The sequence below is a fragment of the Arachis stenosperma genome, chromosome 5 (assembly GCF_014773155.1).
Source record: "Arachis stenosperma cultivar V10309 chromosome 5, arast.V10309.gnm1.PFL2, whole genome shotgun sequence".
NCBI lineage: Eukaryota > Viridiplantae > Streptophyta > Magnoliopsida > Fabales > Fabaceae > Arachis > Arachis stenosperma.
Window position 1 is genome coordinate 56,650,667 of NC_080381.1, and position 27,686 is coordinate 56,678,352.

Consider the following 27,686-nt stretch of genomic DNA (forward strand, 5'->3'; position numbering starts at 1 on the left):
ATACTAAAAACATACTAAAAACAATGCCAAAAGTCATACAAATTATCCGCTCATCAAGCATTGATGTTATTGACTCTCTGGTAGAGGAGATCAATATGGCTGAGAGTCTCGAGTCAGAGCTAGAGAATATCTTTAAAGATGTTCAGCCTGATCTGGAGGAATCAGAGAGAATAATAGAACCTTTGAAAACCCCTTAGGAAGAGGAGAAACCTCCTAAATCCGAGCTCAAACCATTGCCACCATCCCTGAAATATGCATTTATGGGAGAAGGTGACACTTTTCTTATAATCATAAGCTCTGCCTTAGAGCCACAGGAAGAGGAAGCACTAATTCAAGTGCTAAGGACACACAAGACAGCTCTTCGGTGGTCCATCAATGATCTTAAGGGTATTAGCCCAGCCAGATGCATGCACAAGATTCTATTGAAAGATGATGCTAAGCCAATGTTCAACCACAGAGGCGGCTGAATCCGGCTATGATGGAGGTGGTGCAAAAGGAGATCACTAAATTACTAGAGGCTGGATTATTTATCCAATTTCTGATAGCCTCTGGGTGAGCCCTGTCTAAGTTATCCCCAAGAAGGGAGGCATGACAGTGGTTCATAATGAAAAGAATGAACTGGTTCCTACAAGAACAGTTACAGGTTGGCGCATGAGTATTGACTACAGAAGACTCAATACAGCCACCAGAAAGGATCATTTTCATTTACCATTCATAGACTAGATGCTAGAAAGACTAGCAGGTCATAATTACTACTACTTTTTGGATGGCTATTTAGGTTACAACCAGATTACAGTAGATCCCCAGGATCAAGAGAAAACAGCATTCACATGTCCATCTGGAGTGTTTGCTTACATAAGGATGCCATTTGGTCTGTGTAAGGCACCTGCAACCTTTAAGAGGTGCATGCTCTCTATTTTCTCTTATATAGTGGAAAAGTTTCTGGAAGTCTTCAAGGATAACTTCTCAGTATTTGGAGACTCATTCAGCTCTTGTCTTGACCATCTAGCACTTGTTCTGAAAAGGTGCCAAGAGACTAACCTGGCTTTAAACTGGGAAAAAGAGTTACTTGCAGTGGTTTACGCCATTGACAAGTTCAGATCTTATTTAGTAGTATCAAAAGTGATTGTGTACACTGACCATGCTGCTCTTAAATATCTACTCACAAAGCAGGATTCAAAACCCAGACTCATAAGATGGGTATTGCTTCTGCAAGAGTTTGATATAGAAATAAGAGACAGAAAAGGGACAGAGAACCAAGTAGCAGATCACCTGTGCCAAATAGAACCAGTAGAAGGGGCGTCCCTCCCTCTTACTGGGATCTCTGAAACCTTTCCGGATGAGCAACTCTTTACCATCCAGGTAGTACCATGGTTTACAGACATTGCAAACTACAAGGCTGTGAGATTCATACACAAAGAGTATAGTAGGCAGCAATCAAAGAAATTGATCTCGGATGCAAAGTACTATCTGTGGGATGAACCATATATCTTCAAGAGATGTGCAGATGGAATAATCCGTAGATGTGTGCCTAAAGAAGAAGCACAGAAGATCCTCTGGCATTGCCATGGATCACAGTATGGAGGACATTTTGGAAGTGAGCGAACAGCCACAAGAGTCCTCCAATGTGCCTTCTACTAGCATACTCTCTATAAAGACTTCCGAGAGTTTGTACGTAATTGTGACAGTTACCAAAGATCTGGCAATCTGCCTCACGGTTATTGATGAGCGGATAATTTGTACGCTTTTTGGCATTGTTTTTAGTATGTTTTTGGTAGTTTTAGTTGAGTTTTTATTATATTTTTATTAGTTTTTAGTTAAAATTCACTTTTCTGGACTTTACTATGAGTTTGTGTGTTTTTCTGTGATTTCAGGTATTTTCTGGCTGAAATTGAGGGATCTGAGCAAAAATCTGATCCGGAGACTCAAAAGGACTGCAGATGCTGTTGGATTCTGACCTCCCTGCACTCGAAGTGGATTTTCTGGAGCTACAGAAGCCCAATTGGCGCGCTCTCAACGGCGTTGGAAAGTAGACATCCTGGGCTTTCCAGCAATATATAATAGTCCATACTTTGCCCAAGATTTGGTGGCCCAAACCGGCGTTCAAAGTCACCTACAGAAATCCCAGCGTTAAACGCCGGAACTGGCACCTAAATGGAGTTAAACGCCCAAACTGGCACCAAAATGGGAGTTAAACGCCAAGAAGTCTCTACACGAAAATTACTCATTGCTCAGCCCAAGCACACACCAAGTGGGCCCGGAAGTGGATTTTTATGTCATTTACTCATCTTTGTACACCTTAGGCTACTAGTTTTCTATAAGTAGGACCTTTTACTATTGTATTTTCATCTTTGGACATCTAGTTCTTAGATCATTGGGAGGCTGGCCTCACGGCCATGCCTAGACCTTATGCTTATGTATTTTCAACGGTGGAGTTTCTACAACCATAGATTAAGGTGTGGAGCTCTGCTGTACCTCGAGTATTAATGCAATTACTATTGTTCTTCTATTCAATTCCGCTTGTTCTTTGTCCAAGATATCACTTGTTCTTCAACTTGATGAAGGTGATGATTGACGCCCATCACCATTCTCACCCATGAACAAAGTGACTGACAACCACTCTGTTCTACAAGCATCTGAGGCTTAGTGAATATCTCTTGGATTCTTTAATCGGAATCTTCGTGGTATAGGCAGGACCTGATGGCGGCATTCAAGAGAATCCGGAAAGTCTAAACCTTCTCTGTGGTATTCTGAGTAGGATTCAATGATTGAATGACTGTGACGTGCTTCAAACCTGTAACCTACTGGGCGTTAGTGACAGACGCAAAAGAGGGATTCTATTCCGGTAGGGGAGGGAACCAAACCGGTGATTGGCAGTACTGTGACAGAGTGCGTGCATTAGCTTTCACTGCGCGGATGGGAGGTAGCTGCTGACAACAGTGAAACCCTACACGAGCTTGCCATGGAAAGGAGTAAGAAGGATTGGATGAAGGCAGTAGGAAAGCAGAGAGACGGAAGGGAAGGCATCTTCATACGCTTGTCTGAAGCTCTTACACCAATGATATACATAAGTATCTCTATCTTTATCTTTATGCTTTATTCGTTTATCACTATATCCATTTGAGTCTGCCTGACTGAGATTTACAAGGTGACCATAGCTTGCTTCATACCAACAATCTCCGTGGGATCGACCCTTACTCGCGTAAGGTATTACTTGGACGACCCAGTGCACTTGCTGGTTAGTTGTGTGAAGTTGTAGTGATCACAATTTCGCACACCAAGTTTTTGGCGCCGTTGCCGGGGATTGTTCTTGTGTATGGACAACTGATGGTTCATCTTGTTGCTTAGATTAGGTATTTTTTTTCAGAGTTCTTAAGAATGAGTTCTAGTGTTTCAAGGTGATGTTCTTATCATCACCAAAGCTGATTGATCCTCATCAATTGAGCTCTTGAATGCAATGTCCTGCTGAGGCTTAGCTAGCTATGTCTAATTCCTTTAGACTAAAGCTTTAGACTAACATTGCATGATTCCTGGAATTCTAATTAAGAATTTTGATACCTTTAATTTCTTTTCCACTTAATTTTCGAAAAATCCAAAAAAATTACAAAATCATAAAAACCAAAAATATTTCTTGTTAAGTCTAGTGTCTCATTTTAAGTTTGGTGTCAATTACATGTTTCTGTTCTTCTTGCATTTTTCGAATTTATGCATGTCTTAATTAATCTTCAAGTTGTTCTTGATGATTTTCTGTTTTGATCTTTGAATTCTATTGACTTGAGTGTTTTGTTGTTTCTCATATGCATTCTCATTTTGTTAGTGTCAGTAGTATACAAACTGCTAAGTTTGGTGTCTTGCATGCATTGTTATTTGATTTTATTTGCATTTTGATTATTCCTCATTATTAAAAATCCAAAAATATTTTTAATTTGTGTCTTTTCAAGTCAATAATACAGAGAATTGAAGATTCAGAACATACTGCAGAGGAATTATACAGAAAAAGCTGGGCATTCAAAAATGCCCAGTGAAGAAGACAGACTGGCGTTTAAACGCCAGCCAGGGTACCTGGCTGGGCGTTTAACGCCCAAAAGGGTAGTAGTTTGGGCGTTAAACGCCAGAATGTGCACCATTCTGGGCGTTAAACGCCAGAATGTGCACCATTCTGGGCGTTTAACGCCAGGATGGCAAGGGGGAAGATTTTGTTTTCAAAATCAATTTTTTTCAAGTTTTCAAAGTTTTTCAAAATCAAATCTTTTTCAAATCATATCTTTTCAATCAAATGTTTTCAAAATCAATTTCTTTCTTTTTTTAAAGATACTTACTAACAATTAATGATTTGATTGAACATTTTTTGCCTTTTCTGTTGAGGAAGGTTTTATGTTTGAATCATATCTTTTCTTGTTAGGCAAGTCATTAATTTTTTTTTTAATCATATCTTTTCAAATTGTTTTCAAATCATATCTTCTCAATCACATTTTTTTAAACCAATCATATCTTTTTAATCACATCTTTTTCAAAACAAGTTTTCAATCAAATCTTTTTAATTTCTAATCTCAAAATCTTTTTCAAAAATCACTTGATTTCTTTTCCACTTTGAATTTTCGAAAATTATCAAACAGTTTTTCAAAATGTTTTCAAACTTTTTAATTTAATTTTCGAAAATTCTCTTCCCTCCTTCCCACATCCTTCTGTTTATGGACTAACACTATCCCTAAATGCAAAATTCGAACTCCATCTTCTTGGACAAGTTCGAATTTTCTACTTCTGTTTTCTACCTTTCTTTTCCTCTGACACCTCAAGGAATCTCTATACTGTGACATAGAGAATTCCATATTTTCTTGTTCTCTTCTCTTTCATATGAGCAGGAACAAAGACAAAGGCATTCTTGTTGAAGCTGACCCTGAACCTGAAAGGACCTTGAAGAGAAAGCTAAGAGAAGCCAAAACACAACTCTCTTTAGAGGACCTGACCGAATTCTTCAAAGAAGAAACACATGGCAGCCGAAAACAACAACAATGCCAACAATGCAAGGAAGGTGCTGGGTGACTTTACTGCACCTACTACCAACTTCTATGGGAGAAGCATCTCTATCCCTGCCATTAAAGCAAACAACTTTGAGCTTAAGCCTCAATTAGTTTCTCTAATGCAACAGAATTGCAAGTTCCATGGACTTCCAATGGAAGATCCTCATCAGTTCTTAGCTGAATTCTTGCAAATCTGTGACACAGTCAAGACTAATGGGTAGACCCTGAGGTCTATAGACTGATGCTATTCCCTTTTGCTGTAAGAGACAGAGCTAGGACATGGTTGGACTCACAACCTAAAGAAAGCCTGGACTCTTGGGAAAAGCTAGTCAATGCCTTCTTGGCAAAGTTCTTTCCACCTCAAAAATTGAGTAAGCTTAGAGTGGAAGTCCAAACCTTCAGACAGAAGGATGGAGAATCCCTCTATGAAGCTTGGGAAAGATACAAACAATTAATCAGAAAATGTCCTTCTGACATGCTTTCTGAATGGAGCATCATAGGTATTTTCTATGATGGTCTCTCTGAACTATCCAAGATGTCTTGGATAGCTCTGCTGGAGGATCTTCATTTGAAGAAGACGCCTACAGAAGCTCAAGAGCTGATTGAAATGGTTGTAAATAACCAATTCATGTACACTTCTGAAAGGAATCCTGTGAACAATGGGACTAATCAGAAGAAAGGAGTTCTTGAGATTGATGCTCTGAATGCCATACTGGCTCAGAACAAGATATTGACTCAACAAGTCAATTTGATTTCTCAAAGTCTGTCTGGAATGCAAAATGTACCATGCAGTACTAAGGATGCTTCATCTAAGGAAGAAGCCTATGATCCTGAGAACCCTTCAATGGAAGAGGTGAATTACCTAGGAGAACCCTATGGAAACACCTATAATTCTTCATGGAGAAATCACCCAAATTTCTCATGGAAGAATCAAGAGAGACCTCAACAAGGTTTCAATAATAATGATGGAAGAAACAGGTTTAACAATAGCAAGCCTTTTCCATCATCTTCTCAGCAACAGACAGAGAGTTCTAAGCAGAATACCTCTGACTTAGCAACAATGGTCTCTGATCTAATCAAAACCACTCAAAGTTTCATGAATGAAACAAGGTCCTCCATCAGAAATTTGGAAGGACAAGTGGGACAGCTGAGCAAGAAAATTACTGAACTCCCTCCTAGTACTCTCCCAAGTAATACAGAAGAAAATCCAAAAGGAGAGTGCAAAGCCATAGACATGGCCGAATATGGAGAGGAAAGAGAGGAGGACGCCACTGAGGAAGACCTCAGTAGGCGTATACCAATCTCCTCTGAGTTCCTCAATGAGGAACAATGGGAATCTGAGGCTCAAAATGAGACCATAGAGATTCCATTGGACTTACTTCTGCCATTCATGATCTGATGAGTATTCTTCCTCTGAAGAGGATGAGTATGTCACTGAAGAGCAAGTTGCTAAATACCTTGGAGCAATCATGAAGCTAAATGACAAGTTATTTGGAAATGAGACTTGGGAAGATGAACCCCCCTTGCTCACCAAAGAACTGGATGACTTGTCTAGGCAGAAATTACCTCAAAAGAGACAAGATCCTGGGAAGTGCATGGATGAATCCATCATCCTTGGCAGACCCTTCCTGGCCACAGCAAAGGCTGTGATTGATGTTGATAGAGGAGAGTTGATCATTCAAGTGAATGAAGAATCCTTGGTGTTTAAGGCTCAAGGATATCCCTCTATCATCATGGAGAGGAAGCATGAAGAGCTTCTCTCAAAACAGAGCCAAGCAGAGCCCCCACAGTCAAACTCTAAGTTTGGTGTTGGGAGGCCACAACCAAACTCTAAGTTTGGTGTTGAACCCCCACATTCAAACTCTAAGTTTGGTGTTGGGAGGTTCCAACACGGTTCTGAGTATTTCTGAGGCTCCATGAGAGTCCTCTGTCAAGCTAATGACATTAAAGAAGCGCTTGTTGGGAGGCAACCCAATGTTTTATAGTTAACTATTTCCTTTTGTTATTTTATCTTTTTTGTAGGTTGATGATCATAAGAAGTCACAAAAACAATGAAAAAAGCAAAAACAGAATGAAAAACAGGAAGAAAAACAGCACACCCTGGAGGAAGATGCTGCTGGCGTTTAAACGCCAGTAAGCCTAGCAGTTGGGCGTTTAACGCCCAGTCTGGCACCATTCTGGGCGTTTAACGCCAGAAAGGGGCACCAGACTGGCGTTAAACGCCAGAAAAGGGCTAGAACCTGGCGTTAAACGCCAGGAATGGGCACCAGCCCGGCGTTTAACGCCAGAATTGGCTCAAAACGTGATTTTTGATGCCACTTGGTGCAGGGATGACTTTTCCTTGACACCTAAGGATCTGTGGACCCCACAGGATCCCCAAACAACCCCACCTCTCTCTCTTCTTCTTCACCCATTCACCAATCACCTCAACATCTCTTTCTCTTCTCCACTCACATCCATCCTTCATAAAACACCACTTCTTCCCCTCTTTTGGCCGAACCACAAAGCCATCTCCCTCTCCCCCATTTCTTCTTCTTCTACTCTCTTCTTTCTTTTGCTCGAGGACGAGCAAACCCTTTAAGTTTGGTGTGGTAAAAGCATTGCTTTTTGTTTTTCCATAACCATTTATGGCATCCAAAGCCGGTTCAACTGAGAAGGCATGACCTCAAGCCCATCACTAAAAGAAGATGGAGCAAACAAGAGACCCCTCTCATCAAGAGATCCCTGAGATACCTCAAGGGATGCACTTTCCTCCACAAGACTATTGGGAGCAACTGAACACCTCCCTAGGAGAATTGAGTTCCAACATGGGACACTAAGGGTGGAGCACCAAGAACATTCCATCCTCCTCCATTAGAGAAGATCAAAGAATCATGAGAGAGGAGCAACAAAGACAAGGAAGAGACATTGAGGAGCTCAAGCACTCCATAGGATCTTCAAGAAGAAGAAAGAGCCGCCATCACTAAGGTGGACCCGTTCTTTAATCTCCTTGTTCTTTATTCTTCTGTTTTTCGAAAATTATGCTTTATGTTTATCCATGTTTGTGTCTTATGATCATTAGTGTCTTAGTGTCTATGCCTTAAAGCTATGAATATGAATCCATCACCTTTCTTAAATGAAAACTGTTTTTATCACAAAAGAACAAGAAGTACAGGATTTCAAATTCATCTTTAAAACTAGCTTAATTAGTTTGATGTGGTGACAATACTTGTTGTTTTCTGAATGTATGCTTAAACAGTGCATATGTCTTTTGAATTTGTGGTTCATGAATGTTAAAATTGTTGGCTCTTGAAAGAATGATGAAAAAGGAGACATGTTACTGAGGATTTGAAAAATCATAAAAATGATTCTTGAAGCAAGAAAAAGCAGTGAATACAAAAAAAGAAAGAAAGCAAAAAAAAAAAGGGAGAAAAACGAAAAAAAAAGGGGGAGAAAGAGAAAAAGAAAGAAAAAGAAAGAAATAAAGTTGTGATCCAAGGCAATAAGAGTGTGCTTAAGAACCCTGGACACCTCTAATTGGGGACTTTAGCAAAGCTGAGTCACAATCTGAAAAGGTTCACCCAATTATGTGTCTGTGGCATGTATGTATCCGGTGGTAATACTGGAAGACAGAGTGCTTTGGGCCACGGCCAAGACTCAATAAATAGCTGTGTTCAAGAATCATCATACTTAACTAGGAGAATCAATAACACTATCTGGATTCTGAGTTCCTAAAGAAGCCAATCATTCTGAATTTCAAAGGATAAAGTGAGATGCCAAAACTGTTCGGAGGCAAAAAGCTACTAGTCCCGCTCATCTAATTTGGAGCTTAGTTTCATTGATAATTTGGAGTCTATAGTATATTCTCTTCTTTTTATCTTATTTGATTTTCAGTTGCTTGGGGACAAGCAACAATTTAAGTTTGGTGTTGTGATGAGCGGATAATTTGTATGCTTTTTGGCATTGTTTTTAGTATGTTTTTGGTAGTTTTAGTTGAGTTTTTATTATATTTTTATTAGTTTTTAGTTAAATTCACTTTTCTGGACTTTACTATGAGTTTGTGTGTTTTTCTGTGATTTCAGGTATTTTCTGGCTGAAATTGAGGGATCTGAGCAAAAATCTGATCCGGAGACTCAAAAGGACTGCAGATGCTGTTGGATTCTGACCTCCCTGCACTCGAAGTGAATTTTCTGGAGCTACAGAAGCCCAATTGGCGCGCTCTCAACGGCGTTGGAAAGTAGACATCCTGGGCTTTCCAGCAATATATAATAGTCCATACTTTGCCCAAGATTTGATGGCCCAAACCGGCGTTCAAAGTCACCTACAGAAATCCCAGCGTTAAACGCCGGAACTGGCACCTAAATGGGAGTTAAACGCCCAAACTGGCACCAAAATGGGAGTTAAACGCCAAGAAGAGTCTCTACACGAAAATTACTTCATTGCTCAGCCCAAGCACACACCAAGTGGGCCCGGAAGTGGATTTTTATGTCATTTACTCATCTTTGTACACCTTAGGCTACTAGTTTTCTATAAGTAGGACCTTTTACTATTGTATTTTCATCTTTGGACATCTAGTTCTTAGATCATTGGGAGGCTGGCCTCACGGCCATGCCTAGACCTTATGCTTATGTATTTTCAACGGTGGAGTTTCTACACACCATAGATTAAGGTGTGGAGCTCTGCTGTACCTCGAGTATTAATGCAATTACTATTGTTCTTCTATTCAATTCCGCTTGTTCTTTGTCCAAGATATCACTTGTTCTTCAACTTGATGAAGGTGATGATTGACGCCCATCACCATTCTCACCCATGAACAAAGTGACTGACAACCACTCTTGTTCTACAAGCATCTGAGGCTTAGTGAATATCTCTTGGATTCTTTAATCGGAATCTTCGTGGTATAGGCAGGACCTGATGGCGGCATTCAAGAGAATCCGGAAAGTCTAAACCTTGTCTGTGGTATTCTGAGTAGGATTCAATGATTGAATGACTGTGACGTGCTTCAAACCTGTAACCTACTGGGCGTTAGTGACAGACGCAAAAGAGGGATTCTATTCCGGTAGGGGAGGGAACCAAACCGGTGATTGGCAGTACTGTGACAGAGTGCGTGCATTAGCTTTCACTGCGCGGATGGGAGGTAGCTGCTGACAACAGTGAAACCCTACACGAGCTTGCCATGGAAAGGAGTAAGAAGGATTGGATGAAGGCAGTAGGAAAGCAGAGAGACGGAAGGGAAGGCATCTTCATACGCTTGTCTGAAGCTCTTACACCAATGATATACATAAGTATCTCTATCTTTATCTTTATGCTTTATTCGTTTATCACTATATCCATTTGAGTCTGCCTTACTGAGATTTACAAGGTGACCATAGCTTGCTTCATACCAACAATCTCCGTGGGATCGACCCTTACTCGCGTAAGGTATTACTTGGACGACCCAGTGCACTTGCTGGTTAGTTGTGTGAAGTTGTAGTGATCACAATTTCGCGCACCAGTTATGCCATGCCTCAACAAGGGATCTTGGAGATTGAGTTGTTTGATGTATGGGGTATTGACTTCATGGGGCCTTTCCTACCATCATACTCAAACACTTATATTTTGGTAGCAGTAGATTATGTATCCAAATGGGTGGAGGCTATTGCAACACCCACTAATGATACTAAGACAGTGCTGAAATTCCTCCAGAAATATATCTTCAGCAGATTTGGTGTCCCTAGAGTACTAATCAGTGATGGGGGCACTCATTTCTGCAATAAACAGCTTTACTCTGCTATGGTTCGATATGGAGTTAGTCACAGGGTGACAACTCCATATCATCCACAGACAAATGAGCAAGCTGAAGTCTCTAATAGAGAACTTAAAAGAATCCTAGAACAGACTGTGATTAACCATAGAAGGGATTGGGCAAGAAGCTTGGATGATGCTCGGTGGGCATACAGAACAGCATTCAAGACTCCTATAGGGACCTCTCCATACCAGCTTGTGTATGGAAAAGCCTGTCACTTGCCAGTGGAACTGGAACACAAGGCCTACTGGGCAACCAGATTCCTAAACCTTGATGCCAAGTTAGCTAGAGAAAAATGATTGCTCCAGTTAAATGAGCTAGAGGATTTCAGACTCAATGCTTTCGAAAATACAAAAATTTACAAAGAGAAAGCAAAAAGATGGCATGATAAGAAGCTGTCATCCAGAGTCTTTGAGCCAGGGCAGAAAGTTCTGCTGTTTAACTATAGGCTCAGATTATTTCCCGAAAAGTTGAAATCCCGGTAGAGAGGACCATATGTGATTACAAGTGTGTCACCATATGGATATGTAGAGCTTCAGGATAATGACTCTAACAAAAAATTCATTGTTAATGGACAGAGAGTCAAACATTATCTTGAAAGCAATTTTGAGCAAGAATGCTTAAAACTGAGACTTAATTAAAGCTCAGTAATAGTCCAGCTAAAGACAATAAAGAAGCGCTTGCTGGGAGGCAACCCAGCCATTAACAAAGCTTATTTGTTAATTAAATGATAATTTTACGGGTTCATATTAATTATCTTCAAGGTAAAGTATCAATTGCATGAGTTCACAGAGTTACAGAAGGATTCAGAGGATAAAACAGCAAAAAGCTCACTGGTGCAAAAACGCCAGTAAAAGCTATTTTGGGCGTTAAATTCCGAAAAGAAGCATCTACTGGGCATTTAACGCCAGTAGGGATAGCCATTTGGGAGTTAAACGCCAGAATGGATACCATTCTGGGCGTTTAACGCCAGATTTGCAGCATCTTGGGCGTTCAGAAAAACGCCCAATGATAAAGGATTTTCTGGCGTTTAACGCCAGCCAGAAGCTACAGCTGTGCGTTAAACGCCCAGGAGAAGCTACAGATGGGCGTTAAACACTCAAAACATGCAGCAGTTGGGCGTTTAACGCCACGATTGTGGGGAGAAGGTAACTTCGTTTTCACTTCAAATTTTTTCCATTTTTCATGTTTCAATTCATGATTTCTTGCATAAACATGTTACAAACTCTCATCTTTCAACTTCAATTTCGAAAAATTTTTAATCCTAAACATATTTTTTAATTTTTCTTCAATATCTTTTCAAACCTTTTTCAAAACTCATTTATCTTTTTGAATTCTTTTCAAATCTTTTTAAATTCTTCTCAAATCTTTTTAAACTCATCATATCTTCTTTTCAAAATTCAGATTTATCTTTTTCAAATATCTTTCATATCTTTTCAATTTTAAATTACATCTTTTTCCTATCATTCTTATCTTTTACAAATCATATCTTCTTCAAAAATTTTCGAAAACCCACCCCCCTTCCCTTTAAATCCGCGTTCGGCCTCCCTCCTCTCCTCCACAATTTGAACTTGGCTCTCCCTCTATCCCTCTCCTTTCCTTTCTTTTGCTTGAGAACAAGCAAACCTCTAAGTTTGGTGTGTTTATCCATGATCACTAAGCCAACACCCACTAAGATCATGGCTTCTAAGGGAAAACAAACCACTCCAAGAGGTAAGAAAGAGAATATTCCAAAACCACTTTGGAATCAAGGGAAGTTCTTAACCAAAGAACATTCAGGCCATTACTACAAAATAATAGGTCTAAGGTCAGTGATCCCGAAAGTTAAATTCGATCTGAAAGAAGACGAATATCCGGAGATCCAAGAGCAAATTCGAAACAGGAGCTGGAAATTCCTAGCTAATCCTGAACAAAGGTGGGAAGAAACATGGTTCAGGAATTCTACTCTAATCTGTGGCAACCAGACAGGTAGAGAATAGCTGGAACCGCCTTCTATGACTTTCAAACTCTGGTCAGAGGAAAGATTGTTCACCTCTACCCTGACAAAACAAGAGAGATCTTCAAGCTGCCTCAACTGCAAGATGACCCAGACTCCTTTAATAGGAGAATGATGAGAACAAATAAGAGCTTGGACACAATTCTAGAGGACATATGCCTCCCTGGAACCAAGTGGACAACCAACACAAAGGGTGTCCCAAACCAACTCAAGAGAGGAGATCTCAAACCAGTCGCCAGAGGCTGGCTGGACTTTATTGGGCGTTCTATACTGCCCACTAGCAACCACTCTGAAGTCACCATCAAAAGAGCAGTAATGATCCATTGCATTATGTTGGGAAAAGAAGTGGAAGTTCATCAGCTGATTTCTTGTGAGCTTTACACAATTGCAAACAAGAACTCCAAAGATGCCAAATTGGCTTATCCAAGCTTAATCTCTATGCTATGTAAAGATGCTGGGGTAAAGATAGGAGTAAATGAGTATATCTCAGTTGAGAAACCGATCACCAAAAAGTCAATGGAAGGACAACAAGTGCAGGATGACCCCATCAAGAGGAAAGCACAGGAGTTCCTCCCGAAAATCCCTCAAATTGAATACTGGGAGCGTCTTGAAGCATCTGTTACCAAGTTGCAAGAAGTTATGGACCAACTAAAGGAAGAATAGCAAAATCAAAATAGCATGCTTTGTAAACTGCTTGGGGAACAAGAAGAGCAAGGGCATGAACTGAAGGAACTGAAGCATCAGAAGCTATCTCTTGAAGGGCCAAGCACCCCACAGACTAAAGGAGCATCCACCTCCCAAAATAAAGGTTGTTGAGTCCTAATCTTAGCCTTAACTCTGTGATAATTGTTCTTATTAGGAATTTACCTTAGAAGTTATATATGAGTAGTAGTAATTAGTATCTTTATTTTGATTTTATCTCCAATTAAGCTATAATTTATTTTTCTCATCATCATCAAACATGAATAAAATAGCAGATTTTTAGAAGAAGGAGGCAATATTTTTTCTAGTTTTTAATAAGAAAAATTCAAATTATTTATATGTGGTGGCAATACTTTTTGTCTTCTGAATGAATACTTGAACAGTGCATAATTTTGATAGTGGAGTTTACGAATGTTAAATCTTTTGGGTTTTGAAGGAATGATGAACAAGAGAAATGTTATTGATAATCTGAAAAATCATGAAATTGATTCTTGAAGCAAGAAAAAGCAGTGAAAAACAAAGCTTGCGAAAAAAAACAAAAGAAAAAGAAAAAGCAAGCAGAAAAAGCCAATAGCCCCTTAAATCAAAAGACAAGGGCAAAAAGGATCCAAGGCTTTGAGCATTAATGGAAAGGAGGGCCTAAAGGAATAAAATCCTGGCCTAAGCGGCTAAATCAAACTGTCCCTAACCATGTGCTTGTGTCATAAAGGTCCAGGTGAAGAGCTTGAGACTGAGTGGTTAAAGTCGTGATCCAAAGCAAAAGAGTGTGCCTAAGAATTATGGACACCTCTAACTGGGGACTTTAGCAAAGCTGAGTCACAATCTGAAAAGGTTCACCCAGTTATGTGTCTGTGGTATTTATGTATCTGGTGGTAATACTAGAAAACAAAATGCTTAGGGTCATAGCCAAGACTCATAAGTAACTGTGTTCAAGAATCAACATACTGAAATAGGAGAACCAATAACATTATCTGAATTCTGAGTTCCTATGGATACCAATCATTCTGAATTTCAAAGGATAAAGTGAGATGCCAAAACTGTTCAGAAGCAAAAAGCTACTAGTCCCGCTCAAATAATTAGAATCTGAGCTTCACTTAAAACTCTAATATATTATTGCTTCTTGATTTCTTTTTATCCTATTTTATTTATCTAGTTGCTTGGGGACAAGCAACAGTTTAAGTTTGGTGTTGTGATGAGCGGATATTTTATAAGCTTTTTGGGGGTAATTTCATGGAGTTTTTAGTATGTTTTCGTTAGTTTTTAGTATATTTTTATTAGCTTTTAGGCAAAATTCATATTTCTGGACTTTACTATGAGTTTGTGTGTTTTTCTGTGATTTCAGGTATTTTTTGGCTGAAATTGAAGAATCTGAGCAAAAATCTGATCCAGGCTAAAAAAAATACTGCTGATGCTGTTGGATTCTGACCTCCCTGAACTCGGAATGGATTTTTTGGAGCTACAGGAGTCCAATTGGCGCGCTCTCAATTGCGTTGGAAAGTAGACATCCAGGGCTTTCCAGAAATATATAATAGTCCATACTTTACTCAAAGATAAACGACATAAACTAGCGTTTGACGCCAATTCCATGTTCCATTCTGGCGTTAAACGCCAGAAACAGGTTACAACCTGGCGTTTAACTCCAGAAACAGCCTATGCACGTGTAAAGCTTAAAGCTCAGCCCCAGCACACACCAAGTGGGCCCCAGAAGTAGATTTATGCACTATCTATCTCAGTTTACTCATTTTCTGTAAACCTAGGTTACTAGTTTAGTATTTAAACAACTTTTAGAGATTTATTTTGTACCTCACGACATTTTAAATTTGAACTTTGTATTTCTGATGGCATGAGTCTCTAAACCCCATTGTTGCGGGTGAGGAGCTCTGCTGTGTCTCGATGAATTAATGCAATTACTTCTATTTTCCATTCAAACACGCTTGTTTCTATCTAAGATATTTATTCGTACTTAACCATGATGAATGTGATGATCTGTGACACTTATCACCATTCTCAACCTATGAACGTGTGCCTGACAACCACTTCCGTTCTACCTTAGATTGAATAAGTATCTCTTGGGTTCCTGGCTCACAAGTCTGATTGCCTCTCTTGACAACAGAGCATTCAGATCCATGAGACCAGAGTCTTCGTGGTATAAGCTAGAATCCATGGGAAGCATCCTTGAGATCCGGAAAGTCTAAACCTTGTCTGTGGTATTCCAAGTAGGATCCAGGAAGGGATGACTGTGATGAGCTTCAAACTCATAAGTGTTGGGCGTGTGACAGACGCAAAAGGATCATTGGATCTTATTCCAACACAATTGAGAACCGACAGATGATTAGCCATGTACATGGACCTTTTTCACTGAGAGGACGGATGGTAGCTATTGACAACGGTGATCCACCAACATACAGCTTGCCATGGAAGAGCCTTGCATGTGTGAAGAAGATGACAGTAGGAAAACAAAGATTCAGAAGATAAAGCATCTCCAAAACTCCAACATATTCTCCATTACTGCATAACAAGTATTTATTTCATGCTCTCTTGTTCATTTGCAGGTCAACTGATAATTATAATTGATATCCTGACTAAGAGTTACAAGATAACCATAGCTTGCTTCAAGCCAACAATCTCCGTGGGATCGACCCTTACTCACGTAAGGTATTACTTGAATGACCCAGTGCACTTGCTGGTTAGTTGTGCGAAGTTGTGAAGAAATTGTGATTTACAATTTCGTGCACCAATGGCCCATTGACTCAGTAGCTACACGCCCTTGCTCAGCATTTGCTGAAATTGCAAGAGGCTTCAAGAGAAACTCAGGCTTCCAATAGGAATGTAGAAGCCCAGCTGAGTCAAACAAGACAGCAATTATCTAAGCAGATAAAAGATGAATGTCAGGCAATCCAACTGAGGAGTAGGAAAGCATTGAACACCCAACCTCAGAGAAACAGAAGACCAGAAGAGGAAAAGCTAACAGAGGACAACCAGACTATTGTCCAAGACACCTCTAAGGGCATTGAACGCCTAGGGAGGAATGTCATTGGCGTTCAACGCAAAGAAGGGGGCAGCACCCCTAGCGTTGAACGCCGAAGAGGGGACAGTATTCCTAGCATCAATGGAGTAGCGCTTCTGGCGTTGAACGCCATGAAAGGGGCAGCAAGGGCGTTGAACGCCCAACCAGGGACGGTCAGACACATGCATGTGCTGATAAGACCCTTCCTAAGCAAGCTACTAAAAGTCCAAAAGAGCTTAGCAGAGAAACTCAAAGACCCTGGGAGCTTTATGATACTCTGCTCCTTAGGAGTTTTCTGCACGAAGACAGCTGATGACTTGCATCATCTACCCTTCTTTCTTGTATAAAGAAGACCATAAAAGAGCATAAATCTCATTTGATCAGTACAATTCATGCATTATTTGATGAATAATATAGTACACTACTTTGAGATGAGTTGTGCTGAATTTCAGGTGAAAAAGGCATCAGAAATGGGAAGAAGACAAACAAAAAGCTGGGCGTGTGAAACTGGCGTGACACTTGGAGTAAACGCCACAAAAATGCACTGGCGTGGCACGCCAGTACTAAATTCCAGAAGGGAGATCCAAGCATGCATATGGGCGTGGCACGCAAGTACAAAATTCCAGAGAGCGAAATGGAGGACACAAAAGGGGTGTGGCACGCCAGGTTGGGTGTGCCACTTGAGCAAAGGGGTGTGGCACGCCAACTCACCATCGCAAGAAGAACCTCCACTATGGCGTGCCACTTGGTTTCGAAGGCATGGCACGCCAGCTCCAAAAGTCACTTTGGCGTGCCACTTGAAGACCCAGGCGTGGCACGCCAAGCTTGAAGAGTGCACAAAAACATGGGCGTGCCACTTGAGCAGCATGGCATGGCACGCTGGTACAATGATCCAGAGAAGGGGCTGAAGAAAATTGAAGACTGGGCATGCCACTTGAAGTCGAAGGCGTGGCACACCAATCCGAGCATGTCACTATGGCGTGCTACTTAAAGGCCGAGGCGTGACACGCTAATTACTGGAACAAGACAAGATCATGGGCGTGGCACGCCAACCTTTAGGTGTGGCACGCTGGTATGAGTTTCCAGAGAGGATGGAAGAGGCCAATTTCATGGGGCATGCCACTTGGTATCGAAGGCGTGGCATGCCATTCACTATTCTTTACTTAGGCGTTCCACTTGAGCAACCAGGCGTGGCACGCCAGTGTCATTCAGAGGGTAAAGAAGCATTGGGGCGTGCCACTTGAGTTCGTGGCGTGGCACGCCAAACAGAGGAACAATTCACTCACAAAGGGGCGTGGCACGCCAGACCCTGGGCGTGCCACGCTAGTGCAATTTTTCAGAGGAGCTTAGCCAAGCACACAACAAGGGCATGGCACGCCAGACCCTGGGCATGCCATGCTAGTTCAAGTTTCCAGAGGTAAAGGAAAGTGGAAAAAGCAAAGGGCGTGCCACTTGAGCTCGAAGGCGTGGCACGCCAACACAAGAATTCCACTATGGCGTGCCACTTGAGTTCAAAGGCATAGCATGCCAAGGATGATAAAGGGATGAGCATGCCACTTGAAGGATTGAGCGTGGCACGCCAAGCTAGTTTGAAGGGCACGTGACACGCCGGTAAAGCGCCAACCACATGCCAGCTAAGAAGTCACGCTTATTAAGTGTTTTCTTTCCCTCCAAAATGTAAGTTTTCTCTTGATTTGCTAGAAGGAATTTCGTTCTTAATGCTTAATGTTCAATTATCTTGGAAAAGAGATTGAATACAAATGGGTTTTATGGGAACCTTGGGAAAGAAAACATGAAACCATGCTTGAAATTCCTTCTCACACTTGAGTAGAATTTGGGTTTTGGTGATGGGATACGTGACATATCATCCCCCCTCTACCTGGACCTATGAGGGTGTGAGGTATAATCAGGGACCAAGCTGATGAGCGGATAATTTATACGCTTTTTGGCATTGTTTTTAGTATGTTTTTAGTATGATTTAGTTAGTTTTTAGTATATTTTTATTAGTTTTTAGTTAAAATTCACTTTTCTGGACTTTACTATGAGTTTGTATGTTTTTCTATGATTTCAGGTATTTTCTGGCTGAAATTGAGGGATCTGAGCAAAAATCTGATTTAGAGGCTGAAAAGGACTGCAGATGCTGTTGGATTCTGACCTCCCTGCACTCGAAGTGGATTTTCTGGAGCTACAAAAGCCCAATTGGCGCGCTCTTAACGGCGTTGGAAAGTAGACATCCTGGGCTTTCCAGCAATGTATAATAGTTCATACTTTGCCCGAGATTTGATGGCTCAAACCGGCGTTGCAAATCAGCCTCAGAATTTCCAGCGTTTAACGCTGGAACTGGCATAAAAATTGGAGTTAAACGCCCAAACTGGCATGAAAGCTAGCGTTTAACTCCAGAAAAGGTCTCTACACATAAAAGCTTCAATGCTCAGCCCAAGCACACACCAAGTGGGCCTGGAAGTGGATTTTTCTGTCATTTACTCATTTCTGTAAACCATAGGTTACTAGTTCACTATTAATAGGATCTTTTGACATTGTATCTGTACCTCATGACACTTTACACATTTCTTTGTGTACTTCTTACAGCATGAGTCTCTAAACCCCATGGTTGGGGGTGAGGAGCTCTGCTGTGTCTTGATGGATTAATGCAATTACTACTGTTTCTTATTCAATCATGCTTGCTTCCGTTCTAAGATATCACTTGTTCTTAACCCGGATGAATGTGATGATCCGTGACACTCATCATATTCTCAACTATGAACGCGTGCCTGACAACCACCTCCGTTCTATCTTAGATTGAGTAGATATCTCTTGGATTCCTTAATCAGAATCTTCGTGGTATAAACTAGAATTGATGGCGGCATTCAAGAGAATCCGGAAGGTCTAAACCTTGTCTGTGGTATTCTGAGTAGGATTCAATGATTGAATGACTGTGACGAGCTTCAAACTCGCGATTGTGGGGCGTTAGTGACAGATGCAAAAGAATCACTGGATTCTATTCCGACATGATCGAGAACCGACAGCTGGATAGCCGTGCCGTGACAGGGTGTGTTGAACATTTCCACTGAGAGGATGGGAGGTAGCCAGTAACAACGGTGAAACCCTACATACAGCTTGCCATGGAAGGAGCCTTGCGTGTTTGATGAAGAAGACAGTAGGAAAGCAGAGATTCAGAAGATGGAGCATCTCCAAAACCTCAGCCTGTTCCCCATTACTGCAAAACAAGTACTTATTTCATGTTCTTTTACTTTTCACAATCAACCCTGATAATCTTTGATATCCTGACTAAGATTTACAAGATAACCATAGCTTGCTTCAAGCCGACAATCTCCGTGGGATCGACCCTTACTCACGTAAGGTATTACTTGGACGACCCAGTGCACTTGCTGGTTAGTTGTGCGGGATTGCAAAAGTGTGATTGCAATTTCGTGCACCAAGTTTTTGGCGCCGTTGCCGGGGATTGTTCGAGTTTGGACAACTGACGGCTTATCTTGTTGCTTAGATTAGGACTGTTTTATTTTTGTTGGTTTAGAGTCTTTTAGTTGAGTCTAGTTTCATATTTTAAGTTTGGTGTCAATTGCATGCTTTTGTTTTTCTTCTAATTTTCAAATTTGCATGTCTTTAATCCCTTTTTGATCCGTAAAAAATTCTAAGTTTGGTGTCCTCTTTGTGTTTTTCCTTTAAAATTTTCGAAAAATTGTGTTTGATTTTCTAAAAATTTTAAGTTTGGTGTCATTTTGTTGTTTTTCTCTTTCTTCATTTCAAAAATCAAATCTTTTTCATAAAAATTTTCAATCATATCTTTCTAATTGCTAATCTCAAAATCTTTTTAATTAACTAATTGATTCAGTTTTCAATCTGCTTTGATCTTATTTTCTTTTAATTTTCGAATTTTTATTTTATTTTCCTTTTGTTTTATTTTATTTTCTTTTTTTCGGTTAATTCAAAAAAAATATTTTTCTACTTGCAATCCATATCATTCCCTTTATCCATCATGGACCTAAGTGAGATTGATCAGTCCAGAAGGACTCTGGGGTCATATGCTAACCCCATTACAGCTGCATATGGGAGTAGCATTGGTGCGCGAAATTGTGAACACTACAACTTCACACAACTAACCAGCAAGTGCACTGGGTCGTCCAAGTAATACCTTACGTGAGTAAGGGTCGATCCCACGGAGATTGTTAGCATTGAAGCAAGCTATGGTCATCTTATAAATCTTAGTCAGGCAAACTCAAATGTATATGATGATGAACGAAAATAATATAAAGATAAAGATAGTGATACTTATGTATATCATTGGTGTAAGAGCTTCAGACAAGTGTATGAAGATGCCTTCCCTTCCGTCTCTCTGCTTTCCTACTGCCTTCATCCAATCCTTCTTACTCCTTTCCATGGCAAGCTCGTGTAGGGTTTCACTGTTGTCAGCAGCTACCTCCCATCCGCGCAGTGAAAGCTAATGCACGCACTCTGTCACAGTACTGCCAATCACCGGTTTGGTTCCCTCCCCTACCGGAATAGAATCACTCTTTTGCGTCTGTCACTAACGCCCAGTAGGTTACAGGTTTGAAGCACGTCACAGTCATTCAGTCATTGAATCCTACTCAGAATACCACAGACAAGGTTAGACCTTCCGGATTCTCTTGAATGCCGCCATCAGTTCTTGCCTATACCACGAAGACTCTGATCTCACGGAATGGCTGGCTCGTTTGTCAGGCGAGCACTCGGTTGTCAGGCGATCAACCATGCATCGTGCAATCAGGAATCCAAGAGATATTCACTAAGCCTCAGATGCTTGTAGAACAAGAATGGTTGTCAGTCACCTTGTTCATGGGGTGAGAATGGTGATGGGCGTCAATCATCACCTTCATCATGTTGAAGAACAAGTGATATCTTGGTAAAAGAACAAGCGGAATTGAATGGAAGAACAATAGTAATTGCATTAATACTCGAGGTACAGCAGAGCTCCACACCTTAATCTATGGTGTGTAGAAACTCCACCGTTGAAAATACATAAGAACAAGGTCTAGGCATGGCCGAATGGCCAGCCTCCCAAAGAGGGTTCAATCATAAAAACATGATCAAAAAGGCTCTCCCTAATACAATAGTAAAAGGTCCTACTTATAGAAAACTAGTACATAGATGAGTAAATGACATAAAAATCCACTTCCGGGCCCACTTGGTGTGTGCTTGGGCTGAGCAATGAAGAAATTTCGTGTAGAGACTCTCCTTGGAGTTAAACGCCAGCTTTAGTGCCAGTTTGGGCGTTTAACTCCCAATTAGGTGCCAGTTCCGGCGTTTAACGCTGGAATTTCTTGAGGTGACTTTGAACGCCGGTTTGGGCCATCAAATCTTGAGCAAAGTATGGACTATTATATATTGCTGGAAAGCCCAGGATGTCTACTTTCCAACGCCGTTGAGAGCGCGCCAATTGGGCTTCTGTAGCTCCAGAAAATCCACTTCGAGTGCAGGGAGGTCAGAATCCAACAGCATCTGCAGTCCTTTTGAGTCTCTGGATCAGATTTTTGCTCAGGTCCCTCAATTTCAGCCAGAAAATCACAGAAAAACACACAAACTCATAGTAAAGTCCAGAAAAGTGAAATTTAACTAAAAACTAATAAAAATATAATAAAAACTAACTAAATCATACTAAAAATATACTAAAAACAATGCCAAAAAGCATACAAATTATCCGCTCATCACAACACCAAACTTAAATTGTTGCTTGTCCCCAAGCAACTGAAGATCAAATAGGATAAAAAGAAGAGAATATGCAATGAACTCCAAAAACATCTATGAAGATCAGTATTAATTAGATGAGCGGGGCTTTTATCTTTTTGCCTCTGAATAGTTTTGGCATCTCACTCTATCCCTTGTAATTCAGAATGATTGGCTTCTTTAGGAACTTAGAATCCAGATAGTGTTATTGATTATCCTAGTTAAGTATGATGATTCTTGAACACAGCTACTTATTGAGTCTTGGCTGTGGCCCAAAGCACTTTGTCTTCCAGTATTACCACCGGATACATACATGCCACAGACACATAACTGGGTGAACCTTTTCAGATTGTGACTCAGCTTTGCTAAAGTCCCCAATTAGAGGTGTCCAGGGTTCTTAAGCACACTCTTATTTGCCTTGGATCACAACTTTATTTCTTTCTTTCTCTTCTCTTTTTTTTTCGGTTTTTTTTTTTTCGTTTGCTTCCTTCTTTCTCTTTTTTTTTTTGTATTCACTGCTTTTTCTTGCTTCAAGAATCATTTTTAATGATTTTTCAGATCCTCAGTAACATGTCTCCTTTTTCATCATTCTTTCAAGAGCCAACATTCATGAACCACAAATTCAAAAGACATATGCACTGTTCAAGCATACATTCAAAGAACAAAAGTGTTGCCACCACATCAAAATAATTAAACTATTATAAAATTCAGAATTCATGCAATTCTTTCCTTTTCAATTAAGCACATTTTTATTCAAGAAAGGTGATGGATTCATAGGACATTCATAACTTTAAGGCATAGACACTAAGACACTAATGATCACAAGACACAAACATGGATAACCATAAGCACAAAAATCGAAAAACAGAAGAATAAAGAACAAGGAAATCAAGGAACGGGTCCACCTTAGTGATGGCGGCTCTTTCTTGCTCTTGAAGATCCTATGGAGTGCTTGAGCTCCTCAATGTCTCTTCCTTGTCTTTGTTGCTCCTCCCTCATGATTCTTTGGTCTTCTCTAATTTCATGGAGGAGAGTGGAGTGTTCTTGATGCTCCACCCTTAGTTGTCCCATGTTGGAACTCAATTCTCCTAGGGAGGTGTTTAATTGCTCCCAATAATTTTGTGGAGGAAAGTGCATCCCTTGAGGAATCTCAGGGATCTCATGGTGAGAGGGGTCTCTTGTGTACTCCATCCTTTTCTTGGTGATGGGCTTGTCCTCATCAATGGGGATATCTCCCTCTATGTCAACTCCAACTGAATAACAGAGGTGACAGATGAGATGAGGAAAGGCTAACCTTGCCAAAGTGGAGGTCTTGTCCGCCCTCTTGTAGAGTTCTTGGGCTATAACCTCATGAACTTCTATTTCTTCTCCAATCATGATGCTATGGATCATGATGGCCCGGTCTATGGTAACTTCGGACCGGTTGCTAGTGGGAATGATTGAGCGTTGTATGAACTCTAACCATCCTCTAGCCACGGGCTTGAGGTCATGCCTTCTCAATTGAACCGGCTTTCCTCTTGAATCTTGCTTCCATTGTGCGCCCTCTTCACATATGATTGTGAGGACTTGGTCCAACCTTTGATCAAAGTTGACCCTTCTAGTGTAAGGATGCTCATCTCCTTGCATCATAGGCAAGTTGAACGCCACCCTCACACTCTCCGGACTAAAATCCAAGTATTTCCCCCGAACCATAGTGAGATAATTCTTTGGATTCGGGTTCACACTTTGGTCATGGTTCTTTGTGATCCATGCATTGGCATAGAACTCTTGAACCATCAAGATTCCGACTTGTTGAATGGGGTTGGTGAGTACTTCCCAACCTCTTCTTCGGATCTCATGGCGGATCTCCGGATATTCACCCTTTTTGAGTGAAAAGGGGACTTCGGAGATCACCTTCTTCAAGGCCACAACTTCATAGAAGTGGACTTGATGCACCCTTGAGAGGAATCTATCCATCTCCCATGACTCGGAGGTGGAAGCTTTTGCCTTCCCTTTCCTCTTTTTAGAGGTTTCTCCGGCCTTGGATGCCATAAATGGTTATGAAAAAGCAACGCTTTTACCACACCAAACTTAAAATGTTTGCTCGTCCTCGAGCAAAAGAAGAAAGAAGAGAGTAGAAGAAGAAGAAATGAGGAAGAGGGGGAAGGTTTGTGTGTTCGGCCAAGAAGGGTGGGTTTGGGAGGGAAAGTGGTTTGAATTTGAAGGGTGAGGTTGGTGGGGTTTTATGAAGGATGGATGTGAGTGGTGAAGAGAAAGATGGGATTTGATAGGTGAAAGGTTTTTGGGGAAGAGGTATTGAGGTGATTGGTGAATGGGGGAAGAAGAGAGAGTGTGATGGTGGGGTCCTGTGGGGTCCACAGATCCTGTGGTGTCAAGGAAAAGTCATCCCTGCACCAAATGGCATCAAAATCCACGTTTTGAGCCATTTCTGGCGTTAAACGCCGGGCTGGTGCCCATTCCTGGCGTTTAACGCCAGGTTGTTGCCCTTTACTGGCGTTTAACGCCAGTCTGGTGCCCCTTTCTGGCGTTAAACGCCCAGAATGGTGCCAGACTGGGCGTTAAACGCCCAACAGCTAGCATTACTGGCGTTTGAACGCCAGCTTCTTCTCCTCCAGGGTGTGCTGTTTTTCTTCCTGTTTTTCATTCTGTTTTTGCTTTTTTCATTGTTTTTGTGACTTCTTATGATCATCAACCAACAAAAAAGATAAAATAACAAAAGGAAATAGTTAACTATAAAACATTGGGTTGCCTCCCAACAAGCGCTTCTTTAATGTCATTAGCTTGACAGAGGACTCTCATGGAGCCTCAGAAATACTCAGAACCGTGTTGGAACCTCCCAACACCAAACTTAGAGTTTGAATGTGGGGGTTCAACACCAAACTTAGAGTTTGGTTGTGGCCTCCTGATGTGTGGAAAGCGATCCAACACAAAACTCACCGGCAAGTGTACCGGGTCGCATCAAGTAATAATAACTCACAAGAGTGAGGTTGATCCCACATGGATTGAAGGATTGAGCAGTTTTAGTTTAGTGGGTGGTTTAGTCAAGCAAATCAAGTGTTGGTTGAGTGATTTGTGTTTAACAGAAAGTAAATGACAGTAAATGTAAAGGGGAAAGGGGAATGTGCAATAAATTGAGAAACAGAGAAGTAAAATTTCAGAAACTTAAAGAACAAGAAATTAAATGACTGAAACTTAAAGTGCAAGAAAGGTAAATTGCAGTAACTTAAATGGCAAGAAAGATAAATTGCTAGAATGTAAGAGGGAATTGAGGAATGGGATTGCAAGATCTAAACAAGAAAAAGTAAATTGCAGCAAATAAAGAGATTAGAACTTGAAATGAGAGCAATGAGAATTAAATCAGCAAGGAAATAAAATGCAGCAAGGTTCATAGAAGAACCAAGAGCCAAATTGGGTCTCAGGTCTCAAGAGACTAGGTAGCAGAGCCTAGATCTCTATTTGCCTTCCTAGATCCAAATGAACAAAGCAAATTGACAAGAAAATTAGAAGAAGAAGCAGTAGAAGAAAATGTAACAGATTCAATTATGCAGAAAAAGAGTTGAAGAGAATTTGAATGGGAATTGAGACAGAATTTCCTCAATTTCTCACACCCAAATCTCAGAAACAGAAGAGTAAAATTCCTCAGGCAAGAACGAGGGAGAAGAGAGATCAATTCCCTCCCCAATTCTCAGGAATCTCAACAGAAAGCTAGAAATAAAAATTCAAAAGTGAAGGTAAAAGTGAAAATTCACCCAAGGTGCATAAAGGTAGCTAAAAATTTTTTTTTTTACATCAAACTAACTACTATTTATACACTTTCTATTCTTGGATTTTGGGATTTGGATGGGCTTTTGGATTGATGAAGAAATGAATTCAAATTAATTTTTAATTTGAATTCTTGGCCCAAAATCCACTCCCAGGAGGCTGCCCTGCCCTTGTGGAGGGCAGGGCAGAAAATTGATGCTTGGGCTAGCAATTGGTGCGGCCATGATGCGTGTTGGTGCAAGTTTGGTGCGCCCTTGGTGCGCCAGAGGCTGCCCTGCCCGCGCCAAGGGCAGGGCGGGAAAGCTGCTGCGCCAGAACGTGATGCGTGCGTGCGCTTGGTGCCGCCAGAATTGAGAGGCGCGCGTGCGCGTGCTGCACGTTGATGCGTGGATGATGCCAGATTTGAGGAGCGCGCGTGCGCGCGAAGCAAGTTGACGCGCGGATGCTCCCTGCCCGTGCCAAGGGCAGGGCAGGAATGGTTTGGTGCGCCAGGAAGCAAAGTTGGTGCGCCAAGGTCTTGTGTGTGATGCGCCAATTTCAAATGCTGCCCTGCCCGCGCCAAGGGCAGGGCAAGGTTCCCAATCTCATGGCCCGTGTTCGAATCTGGTGGCTTGCAAACACGCTACTTTTTCTTTTGATTCTTTGGCACGCTAGTGGGTGTTAGAGCTTGGCTTCTTCATGGTCCCTTGTTCGAAACTTGTGGCTTGCATGGGTGTCATTTTCCCTTGAATTTCTTTCCTCATGGAGCCCGATCCTGCTCTCCACAAGGGCAGGGCAGAGTTTGCTTCTCTTGGCTCCAAGGCACCATTTTGTGCTCTGCCCTTGGAGTGGGCAGGGCAAGGTTGCCTTGTCTTGGTTTGGTTACATGATGCTGCCCTCCTAGAGGGCATTCTGCCCTTGTGGAGGGCAAGGTTGCTTCCCCATTATAATGCGGCACGCCTCCTCTTGATTCGGCCACGCTTTTCTTTCTTTGGCTACACTTCTTATGCCACGCTTTCCCTTTTCTTTTCTTTTCTTCACCTAAAATAAACCAAACAACCACTCAAAGCATCACTAAATTCAAGAGGCTTATAAATCAATTAAAATGCAATTAAAATTAGCTTAAACCTCATGATTTATCATTAATTTCATAGTGGTTGCTTGATTTAGAGAAGTTATGCATTTTCACTCCAAATCACTAACTTAGGATGCAAGAAAGTGCATAAATGCTAACAAAACAAGTGAAATTAGCTTGAAAAATGGGTATATGATGACTTGTCATCACAACACCAAACTTAAACCTTGCTTGTCCCCAAGCAAGCATCAAAACTAAGAGTAAATGATATGAATAAGAAGAGAATACAAATCCTTATTATGCAGATAGCAGAACTTCAATTTATGGGACATTTATGCAGACAATGATACTCACTTATTGTTGCTGCTGCATAATACACATTTTGCATCCAAGGTTTGCTAAACTTGCTGTTATAAGACTCTCCTTTTGATCACTCCCTTGGTAACTTTTCTTGGTTTACAATGCTTTAACAAGCTTTTTATTCTTTAAGAGGTTTGGTGTTAAATGTTGCAGCTTAGCCTTTGGCTTCATTTTCTTTTATTTGCTCAACATCTTTCCACCACAGACACTTAGCTCACTAATTCTTCCTAGGATCATTGATGCCCAGCATCTCTTTGGATCACTAAGTGCTTTGTATCTAAGTTGCTCTTTATTGTGGA

General features: G+C 41.0%; 1 non-coding gene across 1 annotated transcript; it reads right to left on the reverse strand.

Moving 5' to 3' along the window:
• Positions 1 to 5,394: 5,394 nt before the first annotated feature.
• Positions 5,395 to 5,502, reverse strand: LOC130984748 (small nucleolar RNA R71). Its single transcript, XR_009088660.1, has one exon. It is a non-coding gene; the product is annotated as a small nucleolar RNA R71 (small nucleolar RNA).
• Positions 5,503 to 27,686: the final 22,184 nt, after the last annotated feature.